Genomic DNA, 6,879 nt, shown 5'->3' with positions numbered 1-6,879 from the left:
GATCTTAGAATTTTTGCATCCATCTTGCAAATCAACCTTGTCCACACGATGTCATTTCTTCATGAGCCAGGGTTTCTATTTTTGGCAGAAACATCCCAATCCTAGGGTTTTGTCCATAACCCTAGGGCTTTCTTGTCCAAGCACTTTCCTGCTAGGATTCAGCAACCCTAGATGTCTAAAAATCAAAATGTACACAAGTGATGAAACTAAGGTTTTGTCCATAAACCCTAGTCTTTCAAACCCTAGCTCTTCAAAGATTTATATGTACAATTCACATTCTTTTATCAACAATCAAATATTTCAAGCATTGATTCTTATTCATTCATTTTAAGTAATGAGAAGCTCTACAAATGACTTTGACTAAGGTCTCCCATCTTAAAGAGGAACTTCTTGAAATTGATTTTCTTAACAAAATCTTCATAGGTCAAGGCATATTGCAAGGCTTCTTCTGCACGTTTGACAAGATACTTCTACAGAGGTGACGGAAATGTTTATAAGGTTTTAATTCAACTCATTTTCAGTTTGTCAAATATTCTTGTCACTATATCTTAGGACGCTAAAAAATAATCAAATTCTAGTAATCATCTTTCTTTTACTCATATCATTTATATATTCTAGGATTCAAAGATTACAGACTTTTTTTATTGTATTTATACTATTCTTTTAGCTGACAGGAACCATGTTACTAAAAATTCAACCATTTTAATCCTTTCTCCATCCATTGTCTTGATATAATCTTAAAAAAATTATTTACATTATCTTTGAACTGCCAGTAGATGAGTAGGCACAAACTTATCTTGCTTTAGATTGAGGGAGATATATATTTTGTAACTACAACCTTAACAGAACTTTGATCTCAAACAGAAATACATTGCAAACACCTTCGTTGACTTTAACATTGGCTGCCGCAGTTCAGATTACTTTAGATCACCTCTGAGATTTTAGTATCTTTCTTCTGAGGTCCTTTAAGTCCTTAAGCCTTTTTCGACCTTCTTGAGATTGGAACAGCGGCTTTTTGAGTATTTCAAACTGGGGCTTCTCCATAGATGTAAAAATGATTACGGTCTCATTAGAAAAAAATTGAGGTCAAAAATGGGCCTCAAAACAAAAATATACAACCAAAATCAATTTTATAAAAACCAATCGGAGTCAAGATGATGATGTCAACTATGGGAGATGATTCACCATTTTTAGAGTAAAAAAGTAAAAAGATTAAAATAAAAAATGAACCAAAAAAAAACTACTTTTTCAACTCATATTTTCAACTTCTCCCTATGATTTTACTCAAATTTTGTGTGAGAGCACTCGTTGGATGCAGAATTTAATTCCAAGGATTACCAATGTTGCATACATTCTATGGACCCCACTACACGAAAAATGAAAAATACATGAAAAACTCAATTGTAATCACGTTTTTCATGTAGCAAGATCCATCGAAAGTATGCAATATGGGTAGCATAGTTTTCAAAACCGTTTTAAAAAACCGGTTACCGGTCTAACCGGCCGGTTAGCAAAGCCGCCGGTCTAGACCGGCCAAAAAACCCGGTTGGAAGGCCCCCTTCGCCCAGTTTTTGCCCTAACCGGTGGAAAACCGGCCGGTTTAGGACAGAACCGACTGGTTTGTATCAAACCGGCCGGTTCCGTCCTAAACCGGCCGGTTTTAGGCATGCTCTTCAGACTCAATAATATGCCTTCATCTAGTTGTAGAACTTATCTGGATGTCCCAAACAGTAAGTCTACTTCCTTAAAAAGGGATGTTCATTGTTCAGAAGATAAAGAACTTGATCTTTATCAAAGAGGAAACGGTTGCAACTTGATCCCTTTGCAAGCCAGAGCACAGGTTGTGTCCTTACATTTGGCGAACCAGAATGCAGTCTGAAGTTATCATGACAACTGGAGAAGATCTTGAGAATCCTAAAACCACTCATTAACACTTTCCAAGTCTTAAACAGGTAAGAGAAAAAGGGATGCAGACACCAGGCAGATCTTACACTTTGTTGTGCCAAATTCCATGCAAAAGCAACCAATTATGCTTGTTTCCTTCAAACTTATCTGCAAAATAAGAGAGGCTTATAATTCTTCAGCAGCACCATCCAAGATAGTTGTGTGATAACACAGATTTTACCTTCATTTCAAAGTTGAGACATAATCCCCAATTTGAGATAAACTATCTTAAATTTGTGGACATCTTCCCTCTGTCATGTGAAACTTTTATAGACTTTCTGGCATCATCTGATTGACTGCCTTCAATGGCGATATTTCCCATTGCTACTTCAGCATTCTTCACAGCCTCTATTGCACTTTTGTCACTTGTCTTCTTTTCGAGGAGAGCCTCATTACAATTCTCAGTTTGCCCAGAGGGCACTGATGGTTCAAGTAGCCGAGGTACAGCATTAAACCACGGGTGAAGATTCCAAACGAAACAGTTTACTGATCATATAAAATACCACTGGTGACTGGTTAGAAGGCTGTCAAGGTTTACAAGATGTACATGCAGTTCTACAGTTCTATGATGAACTTGAAACTTGAGAAATCAAAGGTCCTCCCTTGAAAAGGTCAAATCTTTTGCAGCAGGCCAAAGACATAAAGGACATGTTGGATTGAAGATTGATGCCATATGCATTTACTACTATGAACACTTAGGTTCTGAAATCTAATGCTAAGGCCTGAATAATGAAGATCGTTATTTGCACAAAATGTTGCTACAGTGATTTGGAAGCAGTGATGGACTTCATCACATGAGCAAAGGCTCTAGGGTTTTGACATTTGGGTGTGAAAAAGGAACTTGTGAAATTGGAAGGACTGTAGGCCAATGGCCTCATAGCTTGCACCATTGTTTTTGGACTTTATAGGCCATTTAGAGCCTCATTTCTTATGTATTTTGCTATTTTGTCGATGATATGTATTGCACTCGGTGCCATTTTGATATATTCACCTTTACATGGTATATAAATGAGCAAACTTTGCATATTTTGTCTCTATTGGCTTGGAATCATGGTTTTACATCTTAAAAATAGTTTTGTTTCATTAAAAATTAATTATTTAATGTTTTTTTAAAACCGGTTCGTTTAGACCAAACCAGTCCCGGTTAGACCGGTTCCGGTCGGTAAACCGGTTCATTAGGTGGACCGGTCCGGTCACCGGTTCCTGTTTTAAAAACTATGATGGGTAGTCATTGAATAAAGAATTAAATTCCACATCCAACAAGTGCTCCCGCTCGAAATTTGACTACATTATAAGGAGATGAGTTGAAAATATGAGTTGAATTTTAGATATATATATATATATATATATTCCCTCTAAAATTTGATGATGTAATCTCATCTTATTTTATTATTTCACTATTATTTTATAATATTCCTTGGGAGACCCATTTTAAAACTCAAAAATTCGCTAATGTTCCTTCTATCAAGGGTCCATAAGCAAGAGTATTATTAAGGGAAAACCCAGCAACCTTCTTCTCAGAAAAAATTCAGTTCAGTAGGAAATACATCAAAGTCAAGGTCGAGGTCACACTAACTAGCAAGATGCTTTCCACAAGACAACCACAAGATGTCGAGTCCAACCTCTTTCACTTCTCCACAAAGCTCTGTAATGGAGGCCAAAATGTATACCTTCTTCTCCGACAGAAGATCATAGTCATACCACAGAAAAATCAGGCTTGATCACAGCTTCATTCCACACGAACTCAGGCCAGGGCAAGAAACTTGGACTGTTACACAGAAATATCTTGGATTATATGCCAAGGAAGATCTCGAACTGTACCACAAGGAAGCTTGGACTATACCACTAAGATCTCAGACCATTCCACATAAGTGTATCGATCTAGCACCACAGAAATACCTCAGACGGAAGCTCGAATATATACCATAGAATCTCAAACTTGCACCACGGAAATTCAAACTAGAATTACAGAATCTCATACTGTAATCACAGAAGAATCTTGGACTTATCTTCACAGAGAACTCGGACTTATCACAGACCTTATGTGAGGTGTCTTCTTCTAGGTCTTCGGCTGACTTTTTCTCTTGTCTCGACCTTCTTGTATTCTCCAGCTCAGAAATATAAGTATCTTCTGTGAGATCCAAATTGGTGTCTTGGAGGAAATCGAACAGCTAATTTATATGCACTGAAAAGGATCAAAATGGGTGGCTCTAGGGGTTGAGTCGACTTCATCACTAGGGAGGCTGACTCGACATCTTGTGGTGTCTAAATCCAAAATTTAAAAATTCAATTTCATGCTTTTGAAAAAGGCCATGAAGAACATGCCTTATAAGGCCCTCTGTGGATATTATAGGCCTCACTTGATGTCTCTTCTGGATAGTTGTCAAAAACTGCAACTTGCTGGTTCACCCGGTGTACCATCCGTAAAATGAGGGAAGTGCCCAGTGGATTTCATGGGATGTGCATTTCATCCACAATATATATGTGTGTGTGTGTGTTGCACAGGAACCTGTCCGCCCCCCAAAAAAAAAAATCATACCCGACGTTCTGGGGACTTTTACAGGTGTTGGGAACATCCCCAATTTCTTGTGAATGTCATTGTGGACTTGAGGACTTCCAAGCCATTTCCAATCCATTCCAGGAAAATTTTGGGGAGTTTTTGGGAATTGTTCCACCATCCCCGACGATATCTCATTACTATTAAGATTGGAGGAAGCCATATGGTTCTCAGAGCGTATTTGGACCTAGCATTTCAATGCCACTTCCACAAATAAATGATGTTGCAACAAAAGTAAAACATACAAATACAGACATGAATACTGGTTTCTCTTCACAGTCATCTTCACCTCCACCACGAACCAGTTACCTTGTTAGAAGTATATGAGCCAGCTTTTGTTATCAAAAACCACAGGAAAGCCAACTATCGTGACAAGTGGAAATAGCCTCTGAAAACAAATATGAAGATCTTCATCTTCACCAGCAGTATGAATTTTTGGGTGGAGAAAATGTTGTTAATGAAGATATTCATCTTCCCTGGCAACATGGAATTTTAGTTGGAGACAACGCTGTTAGTGAGATGCTAGAATCTGTTACTCAGGATTGCCTCCATCATTTATATGGCTGGCTGATGGAGGTGAAGATGGCTGGAATTTATTCTTTTACAATATATATACCATCTCCAACTTGACCTCCCCTAGAAAATTTGAGGGCGTGCTCTAGCCATACCGGAAACTCGTCCCCCCTGTCCCCAAAGGCAATGCAATATATATATATATATATATATATATGAAATTGTAAATTTAAAGAGGTAAAAAAGTGAAAGTGAGTGAATAAGTCAAGCAGAGAAAGGAAGATCAGAGGTCAGTCTTTATTTTGAGAAGGTTGAAGTCCATGAAAGGAGATATGAAACAAACTGTAACTAAGACGGGGAAGTGCCCCACTTATTTACCTGTAAATATTTTTCCTGGCATTAAATTTCAGATCAGAAATTTGCATTTTGTAATTTTTTCTGAGACATTGTGCATCATAGAAGAGGTTTCATATAATATAAAACATCGTGTAAGATGCAGAATGTCTCAGAAAAATTACAAATTGCAAATTTCTGATCTGAAATTTAATGCCAAGAAAAATATTTACAGGTACGATAAGTGGCGCACTTCCCGTCTTAGTTACAGTTTCTGTCTCACATCTCCTTTCACGGACTTCAACCTTCTCAAAATAAAGACTTACCTCAAATCTTCCCAGAGCTTCCTTTCCCTGCTTAACTTTTTCACTCGCTTTCATTTTCTTACCTCTTTAAAGTTACAATTTCAGATTTGCAACTAAATACAATGTCTATTCTTGCCATATTCATGGCATTTCCTTCAACCAAGTATATAATATCAAATTAATATTACTTGAAAACATCACGATTTGTGTACAAATCTAAGAGTTTTGATTTTGTTTTGGCCTACCATGCCCCGTGTCAAAGGTATCAGAGCAGGAAAATTGCTAGAAAGAGGAGAAAGAGAGACGATAAGAACATTAAGAGAAGACAACCAGAAAGAATATACAAGGGACTGCCAAGATAAAGTGCTGCCAAAACGATAGACAAGACAATACCCTGAAGCTGTAGAGAAGAGATAAAGACCTCTCAGAAAAAAGATGCTGTTGCAATAAAATTCTTGAAAGGAAGAGACCCAGACAACAATGAGAAAAGAGAAGAGAAGGCTGCAGGTTTGAATCCTGTAAGAAAGACAACTCTGATAGACAGAAGATTGCTGGGTAGATGCTGTTAGGAAGACAGCTCCAGTAGAGAGGTTGGTGGGTAGAGGTTGTGAGAGAGTGCCAGGTCCCGTAAAGTGAATACCGGATAGATGTGAAAGAGTGGTGAAAAATCTGCATAAGTAAATTGCAGAAAGAACTAGGACAAGAGATCAAGACAGCACCAGAAGAAGGGGAGAGAAGGATGCAGCAATAGCATGAGGTCGTGCTTTACTTTGCTAACCAAGGGAGTCTGATGCAGGAGCATCGACAGAAGATGGAAGGTACCCCAAGGGTATGTGGTCCCTCAAAAAGTGAACAGTACTCAAAGAAATGTTGAACAGCAAATTATTGCTGTGTGTAATCAGCACCATGATGCTAGGAGGATGGTTGAACCTTTGCTCAAGACTGAATTAGTTCAGCTGCACAAAGAGTTTTCATTTTTTTGGGCCTACCATGCACCCCCTGTGTCACCTCCACAATCCTCCTTTCATGGATCTAAATTCATCAGCCAATATGACAACATGGATAAAGATCTGGGTCATCTCTCCAGCACCGGAAGGCCACCTACAGTCACCCAGGTCAGTCAGTACCAATCCTCTGGGGAATGTCACCCAAAACCATCACTATCTACTCCTCAGTCATCAGTCTGCCTGTTGCACCAATAGCAGCCTCTGGTGGGACCGCTCTCCA

The sequence above is a fragment of the Pinus tabuliformis genome, chromosome 8 (genome assembly GCF_031772625.1).
Source record: "Pinus tabuliformis cultivar Carrire ecotype Pingquan chromosome 8, CPIR1, whole genome shotgun sequence".
In the NCBI taxonomy this organism is placed as follows: domain Eukaryota; kingdom Viridiplantae; phylum Streptophyta; class Pinopsida; order Pinales; family Pinaceae; genus Pinus; species Pinus tabuliformis.
Note: the sequence above shows the minus strand (reverse complement) of the source record.